General features: G+C 41.6%; 1 pseudogene; it reads right to left on the bottom strand.

The window, feature by feature from the left end:
* Nucleotides 1-2,631: 2,631 nt before the first annotated feature.
* LOC140364891 (mannose-6-phosphate isomerase pseudogene) lies at nucleotides 2,632-13,475 on the bottom strand (annotated as a pseudogene).
* Nucleotides 13,476-13,829: the final 354 nt, after the last annotated feature.

Below are 13,829 nucleotides of genomic sequence, written 5' to 3'. Positions count from 1 at the left end.
TCTCTCTCAGCTTGATGGATTCTATAGATTTTTTGCCAGGGAGGATAATGCCAACACTTCCTTGTACCATATACATACACACAGATCTCCATAGGGATCTTGAGTTTTTGTGTTTAGGAAAAAGCTTTGCAAAGACGCACAAATAATAAATGGGGCATGATATTGCAATTTTTAGTAATGATCATTAGGCTCCACGCAGACTAAGCTCAGAAGTTAATACTGAAAGGGAGAGGATCTGCAGATGCTTCATATGACAGAGAGGTAAAGTATGTCTTGACGGTTGGTTATAATTACGTTGTTTTCTGGACAATAAGTCGCACCGGAGTATAAGTTGCACCAGCCAAAAAAATGCATAGTAGAGAAGAAAAAAACATGTATAAGTTGTACTGGAGTATGAAATGCGGTGTGAAAATAACAAATAATATCACATATATGTCGCTCCGGAGTATAAGTATATAAGTATAACTATAAGTATAAGTTACTGTGAAAAAAGGTGCTACTTATAGTCCGGAAAATACGGGTATGTGCGGTTTTGGTTCATCGTCTGAGGTGGTCAATAACTTAAACCTGGTGTACCAACTTTTTCTTCTAAAAAAAAAACGTAAATTATGTTTCTACTCCAGAAAGTCTATGTTAAAACCTCTATTATTTTACCTTTTCAATCCTGTAAGAAAGAGCCTCATGAGTCACTATATTTGGACACTTGACCTGATCTAAAGCTGTGGCCAACACATAAAATCAAACGGTTATTGTAAAACTAGAATACCTACTTGATTATTGCACAAAATTAGGTACCCCAGTGTAACCGCGGCATGATGGCACTCTTACCTCACAGCTAGAAGGTTGCAGGTCCTACTCCCGGTCCAGACTGGATCTTTCTGTGTGGAGGTCTTTCTGAAATCTCTACCAAAGCACTATATTAAAACCCACACTATCAATATTTTACATTTCATTAGACTTCATGTCTTACACACTTCAAATGATCTGCTCCTTGGAGATGCCTGAAACATGCAGCTAAATTGTGCATACCCTATCTCAGCTGCCATGTTGATGTATAGCTGAATTCACCGCATTCCCTATAATGCTAAACACAGCTATTTTACAGTGACAGACATCTCATCCTAAAGAGGTGCATGGTCCAAGCCTCCATTGACGTGATAGTAGATCCCTCATCTCCCCAGTGCCACCGCGCTTCAAAGCTTGACCCTTGGGTGACTCTGCTTAATGTCGATGCAATACAGAGCGATGGCCCATAAGGCTGAGGCCAATCACACCTCAGTGACAACAAGCGGCCATAACGTCATGGGACGACTTGGCATCCTCACCAATAGAGAAAACCAAACATTCTATGGCATTTTACATCACCGTGATGCCCGGAGCCACCTTGCAATGCCGTGAATTGCTTCTGAAGCTTGACCTACTACACGATTTGCTAAGACGGAGCCAGTAATATTCCACTGTAATGGAATATCTTGGGGGATGACAGGGTTAGGTAGGTGGGCAAACGGAGAGGATAAACATTAATTGCGGACACTCTAAGGTCCGAGGTTTTACCAGTTAATCTGCAGAGGAAAAGTGATTCTCAATGTTAATTTTTTTCTGTATTGTCCTTAAATGTTTTGTGACGTACTGAGACACTGCACATAAAGTGAGTAAGACAAATTATAGTGCATAACAAAACAATAGAACTGTGGCTACTGATGTACTAATGATTGTCATGTCTTGCTAATCATTTAAATTGGGGCTAGATGAACCTGCTGGTTAGTGGGACACAAAGTCTGCATCATTTGTATTGTTTTGGCCTCTAAACATGCTCTTGAGTACCTCTGTTTTGGCATCTAATGTTTTAGAACTTAAAATAATGTATTTACTGAATGCACTTTCTACCAGATAGTTCCCTCAAAAGGATTTGTCTTAGAATTTCGTCTTCGAATTACAAAGGGTAAACAAACAAAAGCTAGCTTTTGTCGTAATGCTAGTGTAAGCATGCAGTTGCAATGAGCTTAAGTGCAAAAACAAGTCGAGTGATGACTTGTGTCATCAAACAGTGCAGGAGACCACTGTAGCTCCACTCTTGATGTCACAAATCTGGGCAATATGGACAGAGGGATTTCTGTGGCTCAGAAGGAGAGGAATTACTACAAGTCAAAGTATGTTTTTGACGAGGGAACAAAGTTATAGCAAGGGGGCAATGTACAGCCATTTCTCAGCTGTGTTTAAAAGACGCTGTACCTGATTTTTACTGTTTTGAAACGCTCATTTTAAACTCTTTACAGCGTCCACATGTATGGCTCACTTTATTTTCCTCTTAATCTTGATCCAACTTGATTTTAGTGTTTTAATTTAAGTTAATAAACTTAATTTTACATGACAAAAGCTTTAACACACAATTGTACAAAATCGACAATAACATTTGTTTATAGCAGGACGAGGACTCAGATAAACACCACAACCCTTTAAACTTCACACTAACCTTTTACACTTCACTTTAACCCGTTACACTTGACACTTTAACCCTTTAACCATTACACTTTAACCCTTTAAACTTTTAAACTTCACACTTTAACCCTTTAATTAATTACACTTTAATCCTTTATATTTCACATTAAAGGACAAACTCTGTGTGGAAGGGCATCTGGCTCACAAAAGGCAGCAGGCCCTGTAAAGTTCGATCAATGATGTCACCTCAAATCGAAGAATGTGATTGGCCGAAAGTAAGAAGACGGAACCCCGCCTCAGAGTGATGTCATCATGCTCAGGACAGTGGGCGGAGCCAGAGACGACTAATAGGATGCTGCCACTGTTTAGGACCGAGACTGTGTAGGATTTTACCTCCAGCGGGACCTGGATGCGGATGACGCTGGAATCTTCTATGGGTGGCTTGTACAGTGTCACATGACTCTCCTGGTCGTCACGGCGACAGGCGAAGAGTTTGGACAGAGCCAGACTTGGGCTGTTGTCTAACATCTCACACAGAGTCTCCACGTCCAGGAACTTTGGAGTGAGACCGGCTCGAACCTTGTTGTAGAGCACGCCATGCACTCGATACAGTCTCTATAGAGCTAAGCATGGATCTCGTTGGCCCTCAGGAACATGGCGTCTCCAGGCTGGAACTCCATCATGTGCAGGGAGTAGATGCAGAAACGGATTTCTCCAGGAAACTGAGAGTGAAGCTTCAGTAGAAATTCAGAGGAACTTTACCCTCAGAAGTTCTGTGGACCAGAGCATGGAGCTGGGTCTGGATCACGTCTGGATCGCTCCTCATCATTGAGATGAAGCAGGTCTTTAGAGCTGAGAAAGTTTGGTCCGGACCAGGAGCTCCGGGATGGCCATCTCTGGTTTGTGGTTGTCATCAGAACAATGCTCTGGGAACTGAGCATGGAGTCGCACCGCCAAGTCCAGGTCTGGATGAGCCTGGATGGACAGTACAGTCCTCACTGGAAGGACTTTGAATAAAAATGGTAGTTTTCTGTTGAATCTCTCTCTGTCTTTGGTCCCAAAACTCTGAGGCTTTAGGGTGAGCGCCCATCCTCAGCTCTGTGTAGGGCGTGTCTGGGTCGATGTTACTCTGGGTGGCGCTTGGAGCAGGAGCTGAGCCACTTCACTATTTAAACCCAGCCTCCCCCCAAGAGTAGTGCCGTGCCCTGCAGGCTACAGGGAGAACATGCACTTCCTCCATCGCTGTATCCACATTCATGTATGCGCAGTCCCAGGCAGCCGCACGGAACAGAAACAGGAAAAGTTTACCTCCGCCTTTTCTCCATTTTTCCTCCATTAATCTGGGTCCTGCTATGCACAGCCATCTTGTCAGGCCTCGACACAAATCCTTTCAGCATTGCCACCAGTGATAACTCGTTTCAAGTTAGTTTATCAGGAGTTTAGTGGAGTTTGGCGGAGTCTGAGCTGAATGCGATGGAAGGTCTTGGAGCGAAGACTCGCTCACTTACATTTCCAGCATCCTAAATAGTCACTGCGATGACTTTAAAAGCACTTTTCACAAGTCTTTTAGCCCAGAGCGAGTTTAGCTGTCGAGTAAAGCTAACAAACATTAGCATGCTATCAGTACACTTCCTGCTTCTCGGAGAATAAAACACTTGCAGATGCAGAGAAAGCGCTGTGGTCTCATTTTCACCCGAATAGATGCTTTTATAATATATCTTGGGGCAAAACAGATTTTACTTTATTACATGCAAAACATTTAGTAAATTAACTAATACAGTCCCTTTTAATTATGTTGTTGTTGTTGTTGTTGTTGTTGTTGTTGTTGTTGTTGTGTTACTTTTAATGGCAGTTGGCATTAACTGAAAAGGTGCATTTAGAGGGAGAGAAAGAGAGAGAAACCTGCTTATGCTAAAAGGACCTCAGAGAAGCCCAACATACAAAGAACGAAACCATTGAAACTTCTTGCTGTGAGGCTAGAGTTCTAATGGCGGTAATGTACCACTATGGATACCAAGCAGCATAAAACACCACCTAAAAAGAAGAAGAAGAAAGTTCGAAATAGCCTCTCTACACAGCAAAGCATCGAAAATCTTTTTGAGGACAGGATATTTTCTAAAGCATATTCTATCTGATACGCGCTCTATCCAGGAAGGATGTGAGGGTCTCCTTCATTTGGGTTCCTGCACATGAATGGTAATGAAACGGCTGATTCACTGGCTAAAAATGTTGGTGGCCATTGATTAATGTGGTGGTTGAAATAAGCAATCCTGAAATCAAGCCTATTATTAAGAGTCATATGTATAAACTTTGGCAGGACTATTGGAATCGTTGTAATACTGGGCGGCATCTGTATCAGAAACAAAGTAGTGTTGGTCCATGGGCAGGAACGCGGGGGAAGAAAGAGCCTTTACTCGCATGAGAATGGGCCACACTGGAGTCATTGAGTAGGATAGGCAAACATCCTACTGGTTTGTGTAATCACTGTCAAGAGCCAGAAACTGTTGAGCATGTGCTGATTCACTGCACGGCATATGAAAGAGAGAGAATTTAATTTGTTTTATAGTTTCAAAATAATAGGCAGGAATTCAATCTGCGGAATCATAATTTTATATTAATACTTTTTATTTTTTATGTTATTTATTTATTTGACAGGGACAATGCAATCATACATAGGGACAAAACAAAGCTTGTATTCGATGTGATGCGTACAAAGTTTATAGCCAGAGCTAATTTTCGACTCCTGTCCCTGGTTTTGGCATTTCTACACCCCCAATGGATATAAAAGACATGAAAACACGTTTCCATTTTTATAAATCAGTGATAAATGTACACATCTACACAGCTCATTCTTCCTCACTCATGCACTTTCCTAACACTTACAGGTGGGGACAGTTTTGATGTTATTTCAGCTCCACTTCAGTCTGGAGGTACATTTTCACCTCCGAGATGCACTTTATTTTAGGGGGTAATGAATTCCAGAGTTTACAGCTCTGATAGGAGAAGGATGATTGTCCAAATGACGTCCTGCACTGTGGGATTTGACAGTTTTGGTTTGAGGAGCCTCTTGTCAGTCTCTGTATAAATGTACTGATCTGTTCAGGGGCCAAGTTATTAACACATTTGAAACATAATTTAAGAAAGCACAGGTTACTGTAGCTTTCAAGGATCATGTGAGGCTATAGTTGCTTACTATATAACACAGGGTTAATTGGAAGATTGTAGACTTCGATACGTTGTTGTAGCGTTACACTACAATCACTGATCTCGTGTCCACACTCAATCCAGTAGATGTACGGCTGCCGGCCACTATCGAAGTCAACGACAACAACCAAAGTGACTCCACGAATCACAACTACAGTGGGTGGTGGTAGTGTAACACCATGGATACCAGCCACCATAAAACACCAAAGAAGAAGAAGAACTATTTTGTCACACTGACCCATGAACCATGATCCAACAGATAATCTCTGAGATTAGACAACTTTCAGATTCACAGTTGACGTCTCTATTATCTACTACATCTCTACTCTACAGCTTTAGTTGTTTCTCCCATAGGTGCTCGGCTGCCACCCTGATGATGCCGTGGCGCACCCGCAGAGGGCCCCTCCGGATCCACTAAGCCTGTGGAAAATTACCGGCACTCACAAGGTCACAGCGGAGCGGAGCCAGCCTCCCACCGAGTCCATCTGATCTGAGCTGAAACGCAGCAATTACCCCCCTCCGCGCGCCCATCGTGTGTGTGGGGCCACAGCGCTTTCATTATTTATTTGGACAAATAGGATTACGGAGGTGTGCGCCAGATTGATTGTGACGAGGTGAAGAGATGATTCTGAGAGCCGGGGCCATGGCCTGCATTTGCTAATCCTCAAATACACAACGTTAACATGTTCAGCTGCAACCTCTTTTCTCATGAAGACATCATTTCATCTGTGTACATCAGCTTACTCCAAATACTTAACAGGACCAGCGCAGAGCAAAGCATTTTTTCTTAACACCATCGTAACTACAGGGGGTGGGACGAGACAGGATTTTGACATATTTCTAACAAATAAAAGGGGCAGTTCAGCTCAAGTTTTATTATATATATTTGCTGTCATTTTACCACACTTCTTTTGAAACGTCTGCTTCTCAATTAGTTTCACTCGCCAGTATTAAATCTTCGGGTTAAATCTGTCATTATTGTCATAGACTGTAGAAGTGTAGATCAAAGTTAAAAGTCCCAATCATTAATTTAGTTTGAGAACAGATAAATGTCACAAAAACAGTGTGCATTTAATTGGTTTGAAGAACTGATTAATGTCACGTACTTAGTTTAAACCTTGTATCATGACGTCAATAGGTTGAGGTATAAATACATCTGTGTAAAACTGTACTTTTCAGACTTGTCAGTTTTGATTCGACCAATGTGTCTTTTGCTTTTCTTTAAGATATTCAAAGCTTTCGTTCTCTAAACTTCTGACGCTACTTCTTGCTTTTGCATTCAACATTAGCTCATCTTTTGAATGTTTACATGTGTTTGTATGTCTGTTTCCTCCCAGTGCCTCTCGGTCAGGTCATGTCATGTCTGTAAATGAGAATAAGTTCTTGTAAATTCACCAGGTTAAATAGATCTTAGATAAATAAAAGGTATAAACTTGGCAGAGATAAGCTTTTTCTCCCCTAAGGTACGTCGCTACCAATTTCCTCCAATGACCTCTGGGACCGCCCCTCAATCACTCAGCACACTCTAGGTTCATACTTATGCAAGGTCGGTGAATGTCTTGCTCAAGGATATAAAGGCAGCATTTATTGGTTAGTGGGTTTGAGGAAATAAGTAACATTTGTACCGTGTCTTTTGATGGCTCTTGATTTTTTAGTTTTTTTGGGGAGCAACGTGAAATGTTTTTATTTGTGATTATACTGTCTTATTTCAATAAAATAAGACAATTAAAATAAACAAGACAAATACATTCCTATGGGTCTGTACTCTGACAGTGTATTTTCACAAGGGAGCTGCAGGGGGAGCTCTATCGCTAAATCTGGGTTAGATTAAAGAGACTTAGCCAAGCTCCTGTCTTTTCATCATTACGCGGCCCCTAATTCAGTCGTGTTAACCTGTTGTAATGTGTATTGGAATATATTTTTTACACCAGATGCCCTTCCTCTCACGATGACTGAATGTCACTTGCGCCATTTCCACTCTCAACAGTTGGTATTTTTCTCGGTATTTTGTATCTCGAATGGTGTAGGTCTACTATATGTTAGTGCGACTGGGTGACAGGATCTTCAAAGCCGGTGTCGTGGCCAGGATTTGCAAAGCGTGGACAGTGAAGCGTCGCCGCGGTGACATGTGCCATCCGCTCGGCTGGCTGCCCTCTGATGCCGATTGATGGGGAAATGTGATGGCCGCTTTGTGCTCACCACTTTGGGGAGAAGCACAGTTCGCGGGAGCATACAAAGCACCTATCTGTCACCTCCCTAGAGATACTCCAGCCATGTTTTGACAGCGCGTTTGACAAAAAGGTTCAGAAAGCTTTTACAGATGCCCTCAAAAGTGTACCATACAACTCATTCATCGTCTGCTTGATTCTGAGTGCAACTTTGGCCATTAGGTGGTCGGGAAAAATGACAAGACATTGACGGGAGTAGCTCTGTTAGAATGCTTGCTTTCTGACCCAAATGTCGGCGGTCGTGCTCCTGAAAAACGTACGTTACTCATAAATCCTAGTGTCTGTGCAAACTGGTGTGTGAATAGGTGAGTGGTTCTTAGATTTAAAGGGCTTTGGGTGCCTTGAAGGTAGAAGGTAGAGCTATGTAATAATGATAATAATGTGACCATTTACCATTTACAGTCATGCTCTTCATTCTCTTGGGGCAATTTACACTCAACAATTGTCCAAATACACACATGTCTTGGAGGAAGTTGGAAGAGTACCCAGAGGTAGTAATGTAACAATACAAACATGTTCATACTAAGGGAAAGGCTCAATACTTGATACAGTAGTTATTTTAATATTCCCATGTGGTCCCTATAGGAGGTATGTAACTCTTAGGATGCAAGTGGATTACATGAAACAATAAAAGATCTTAATCTGCATTGGTCAATCTTTTCATTCTAGGTGAAAGTTTATATAGAGCTAACTGACCTAATCTTCCTAATCTTTAGGCTCTAATATTACAGCAAATTTACATAGCCAACGTGTTTGTTCCCACTGTATGACACTGTATTAGATTTTTTTAAAGTATAAACATATATTATATTTTTCCCCTCCATCCCTTGTTGGGAAATGGGAGGTTTTGTCTATAGGAGTTTTTGTTTATAGGAGATCTTCTACTGAGAGTGTTTTTCAGACTTCCTATAAGTGATCTGTTCTTCTGTATCTACCTCTGTATCTACCTGCGTTGCATCAATGAAATTTCCCCATGTGGGACAATAAAGGAATATCTTATCTTATCTTGTCTTATAAAACACAAAACATGAAAAAATAAAGTAAAAGCATCCAATTAATTAAACAATCGGCCCACTTTCAACTTTTAAACACATGTAATAAAGTATATTTATAACAGGTCTATTTATTTGTCTGCAGCATTCCTTATACAAAACCCTTCAGAGGCAAAGGCCATGGCTGGTTTGTTCACAAGGATCACAGCAAACTTTAAAGGTCCCATAACATGCAAAATCGACTTTTCAGAGCTTTTAACCTTCTTACATTGCTATTTGTGCTTCATATATGTACCCAGAGTGTTTTTTGATTGATTCCCGCAGTGTTTAGCTATATTACAGACTATCTCCTTTCCTCGAATCTCCAAACTGACGGGGGGTGTCTACAAGACCGCGTCATACCCACAGGCACGCGTCATCAGCAGCCAATCAATGCTCACCGCCCCAAAGCTGTGCCGCCCACTGGGAAACGTGCCGACTCCCGTTTCGCCAGCACGCCCTCGGTATGACAGCAACCAGTGGTAATTAATGAATACTCTTGTGTATTTTTTACGTCAATACAGCTTCATAAGTACTTGTTCTGATTAGCTCTAAGTCAGTACTCATTTTCACGCAAAGTAAAAAGTTCTTGCGCCCTCTGCTTGCAATTTTTCCACATAAAATCAAGACGTAGTAGCATACATATATGTTACTTGCCATATATGTTAAACAAAGCCAAGTACAGTGTGCATATCATGTGACCTTTAAATATAAAAACTAAATGGCTGCTTAACAGTCAGACTACAAATACACAGTTCAAGTATGATGGATACAAGTGTCGCGAATACTCTTCCACTTACACGTTTGCACTCTCGGAGTCAGTCATCTAAATTTGCGCGAGGCAGAACACTGGTAATGTTTTGGCCATCATTACCGTGAGCGATCTCTCCGATTCGCCGCTGCCCGTCAGGTCTTTAATAGCTAATAGCTTATCCCCAACGGAATTTGACCTGGCAGCTCCCCCCTTTTGAAAATATGCCTTTTTGAAGTGATGAAGCCCCAGGTCTCCGCGCTAGACTTATCTTCTTTCGGAGATTGATCGAAAGTCCTTATTTATTTTTTTGCCCTAAAGAAAAGCGTGGAGAAACGTGATAGATAGAGGACGGCCCCGTATCTCCCCGATGGCGATATTAGACCTGATTAAGATTAATGGCTCCTCTCGGTCTAACCATGCAAATGTTTTGTGCGCCCGTCGTTTATCTGAGGCTGGAGAATAGAGGGAAGTAGAATCCATGCTTTTCTGTAACTGATCTGAGCCCGGAAGATGTGCTTACGCGGATAAATGACACGCTCGCACAAATGCTATTGTAACTCAAGTATGCGCGCTGCTAAAAGGGGAAGGTCGGGGATTTGAGGCGGGTTTTTGAGGCGTTGAAAAAATAGGTTCTCACTTTGTAAAATACAAGCGTTCTTGGCTAATTTGTGGATTAGTACCAATGTCGGTGAGATATATTTGATTGCCAATTGACTAGCTGACCATGTGGGGAGTTTGATCGAGTCATTATATTCTGATGTGTGGGCTGTGTCTGAGTAATCGTGGATCAATAAAGTTTGTTTCAGTTTGCGTGCTCTCCCTATGACTGTATGACTCCTCCAGGTGTTCCAATCAATTCAATTGAAATGCATTTGTATTGCTCAAAATCACAATTTACATCCTCTCGCAAGGCTTCATAAAAGTATCACTTAGACCAACATAAATGGTCAGAAAGAGATTGTCAATCAACAATAAGTTGGAAAAGGGAAACCTTAAGGAGAACTACAGTGAAGGCGAAATCCACTCTTAATAATATTTACTTAAAAACTTGAAAACTATGGATCCATTGAAAACAGTAGATATGGTATTGCTAGACTATTGCTGGACTGACATGACCCTCAGTTCAAACTGAAGCTGTTTCTGAACTCTTTGTATTATAAAGGCAATTTGTTTCAACTACAAATGTGTTTAACAAATGGTTTGACCCTTTGAGAAGCTGGAACTCTTTAGTTTGGTCCTCAGAGGTTTGAGTAACTTCAATTGTAACTTAAATGTACTGTCTGAAAAACAATAACTAATTCATTTAAAAGTATTTGCAGCAGTCCAGAGGTGTTCCTCACTTTCTCACTCATTCTGACCTTTATTATTCACCGCAATGAGTCTATAAACTTTTCGCAACTTTGAGTTTAGCGTCACGGTAACAACAGCTCCCATGCTAACGGCAAACTTACGGGTTTTTGGAGAATAAAACACTCTATAATTAGATGCATAACGCACACAGCGGTCTTATTTGGACCCTAAGAGCTGCTACAACAATAAAATAAAAACGTGTGAACAGCATGCTATAAAAAAATCTGGTAAATCTGGTCAGTTATAATAAAGCCAGGCTCTCCATTTAAAGGCTCCAGGGCGCGGGAAAAAAAAAACGAAGCCGGGAGCCAACCTGTGAAAAAACTGGAAAAAGAATGTAGAAAGACTACTAATCTACTACTACTAACCCTAACTAATCTAAGAAACAGGACGGAAAAATATGAATAAGGCATATTCAATATCAGTATGAGTCATGTAACAACGTATTGATTTTAGACATTTTGTTCACCCTAATGTTAATGCACTTTAATACACATTTTTGATGGTTGGTGATTCAAAATGCCACATAAAAACACCTTTATCTACTCAGTACCAGCGCCTCTTATACAGTGCAATGGTCATTCACCTGGCTCTCCATCCAGGCCCTGTAAACCTCTCTAATTGATGTTGATGACTCAGATGAGCTGTGGAGAGGGCGCAACGACGGCCTTATCAAGCTGCGGTCATGACCTTGTGCTATAGGTGCTGCTAATGAATAAACAAGGCGCACAGATATGCTGCGCTAAGCACCCCAGATGGGCCCCGGCAAATGGGACTGCCAAACACAACAAATGGCGTTAATTGATGTTAAACCCGATCAATACATGCAAATAGGTTCCGGTCGGCGCATACATGTTTAAATGCACATCTGTGGTGAGGGCGGCCCAATCAAACCGACGCGGCATCAGGGGATATGCACAAGATGGCGTATTGACAATAAATAATGGAGTTCAAAGATGGGTGTTGGGTTGTGTAAAGAATTGAATATATTTTACGATTTGATTCAGGTTTGAGTCAATTAACAATTTATACGTTTAGTTTTAATCCTGGAGCTCAACAGTCCTGCCCATTCTGAAGCCCGCTGTGGTTTTAGAAGTACATTTCTCATTCATTTTTGACAAATTTTAAATCTGAAGAGTTTAAAACAGGGGCTAAGCAATCATTTTCTCCTGAAGGCAACATTGGGATATTGGCATGTTGTGGAGACCTACAGAAAGCTGTTTTCATACTAAATGATACAGAATTTAATAAAATAAAATATGTTTTTCCTCCACACAGTGTTTGAAAACCACTCTTCCAGGACCATCAATAGTAGTTTTTTTTTAAGGGCTACAGTTATCTTTCAGTCTTCTGTCTTTTTCTTGTAACCATTATCCCTCTGATTTAGAGAGATTATTAGGCTGCTAACCACAGCACAGCCCACAGCGGTGTGATAGTTCCCTATGCAGCTTGTCTAACACAGCCACAGCTCCTTTCAGCTACAGTTTTGTGTTTTTTGACCAAATTCTGGTCCTGATCCGTCTGTCCTCCACTGCACACAATGTGGAGTTAGTTGAAACTAGTTGTTGTTGGGAATAATGAACAAGGTCGTGCTTTTGTTGGGCACACCGCAGACGCAGATGTGTCATATTACAACGAACACAAATGAGAGCAGAGATTGTTTCACTTACAGAGGGATGAGGTGCGCTTGGAGGGAGGTGAAGAGAAAAGGTGTAAAGACGAAGAGCATGAGCGCAGCCCACACAGCTGGTGCACACAGATCCATCTCTCACCAATATCAGACACAAGTGATAGCTGATGCTGTCGAGGTGCGGCTGTAGTGGAGCCGCGGAGCCCCGTGTGGGCTTAACCCTCTAAATACAGTTTTATTGGCTGGATATAAACGTTAATGGGGTCGAGTGTGGCCCAAGAGCCGGAGCATGTCCACCTCTGGTTTGAAGGCACGACGGAGGCTCTCCGGCGATGCAGTAACGACCGTCCAGAACGCAGTTGTTTTCAGCCCATAAAACATTCAATGCATATCTGTCTAAATGTTTTAATAACCTTGCGGTTTATAGTGAACAAAAACAGATTTTAAAGACATTGATGAGTCTTGTGGTGTGTTTTATTTGACCTCATTGCTGATTAGCCCCGAGCAAGCTTTCACTTTTAATGTACAGTGTCTAATTACTGTGCAGTGGACAAAGCTCATTTTGACTTTGATTGCAGCTTTGCCACAGGGCAATATTGACAAGGTGAACAAAAGCTACTGTAACTACGGGCAACAAGACATGGCAAAGAAATACAATAAAACTGGACACGATAATAGAAAATAAAGTAGGTGAAAATATGAGTGGAAAGCCTGGAGAGAGTTGACCTTGGAACAGGGGACAAGGGCGACACAGGTCCAGTCGAACATCACGCCCAGACCTTTTCCTCTCGACTGCCGCGCTGCACTTCGCACTCTTGCTTCACAGGGTCACCGTCCATGGTTCCTAGGGGTCAGACACCGCTGGCCACGGCTGCACTCGTCTAATCCGTCCAGCAATTCTCCAGCTCTCCCGATTCCAGCGCTTATCTTTCCTCCAATCAGGCCAAAACGCTCTCATTGGTTATGATCACGGCGGTGTAGGGACATTAAACACAGTAAAAATACAAAAATGCATGTATGTTGACGCTCAATACAATACAAACAAGAGAATATTTTTTTTAATAATGAATCCAAAGTATCCTGATGAATGGAAGCTCTTATATCAAAGCAGGAAATGAATTACTTCAGCAGAAATCGAAAAGCTTTCCTGTAAATATTAAAGTCTTTGTGATTCATAGCGTTTTTAAAATGAC

Source organism: Eucyclogobius newberryi, unplaced genomic scaffold, assembly GCF_026437365.1.
Source record: "Eucyclogobius newberryi isolate DKJ021-1_F unplaced genomic scaffold, fEucNew1.0.hap1 SCAF_18, whole genome shotgun sequence".
NCBI lineage: Eukaryota > Metazoa > Chordata > Actinopteri > Gobiiformes > Gobiidae > Eucyclogobius > Eucyclogobius newberryi.
Note: the sequence above shows the minus strand (reverse complement) of the source record. Positions and strands in the feature narration are given on the sequence as shown.